The following is a 350-nucleotide window of genomic DNA, read 5'->3' as shown; positions in this document are numbered from 1 at the left end:
GTAATCCACACTGTCAAAGGCTTTGGCATAGTCAATAAAGCAGAAATAGATGTTTTTCTGGAACTCTCTTGCTTTTTCGATGATCCAGCGAATGTTGGCAATTTGATCTCTGGTTCCTCTGCCTTTTCTAAAACCAGCTTGAACATCAGGAAGTTCACAGTTCACGTACACCCTCTTCCAACAACACAAGAGAAGACTCTATACATGGACATCACCAGATGGTCAACACCGAAATCAGATTGATTATATTCTTTTTAGCCAAAGATGGAGAAGCTCTATACAGTCAGCAAAAAGAGACTGGGAGCTGACTGTGGCTCAAATCATAAACTCCTTATTGCCAAATTCAGACT

At 40.6% G+C, this 350-nt stretch overlaps 1 protein-coding gene across 1 annotated transcript in view; it reads left to right on the top strand.

Moving 5' to 3' along the window:
- The window catches only part of EPB42 (erythrocyte membrane protein band 4.2), a 21,883-nt gene that overhangs the window by 3,248 nt on the left and 18,285 nt on the right, over nucleotides 1–350 (top strand). The gene's annotated exons all lie outside the window — the stretch shown is intronic.

The sequence above is a fragment of the Bison bison genome, unplaced genomic scaffold, assembly GCF_000754665.1.
Source record: "Bison bison bison isolate TAMUID 2011002044 unplaced genomic scaffold, Bison_UMD1.0 scf7180017864259, whole genome shotgun sequence".
Classification (NCBI taxonomy): domain Eukaryota; kingdom Metazoa; phylum Chordata; class Mammalia; order Artiodactyla; family Bovidae; genus Bison; species Bison bison.
This window is presented reverse-complemented; position numbering and strand designations above follow the sequence as displayed.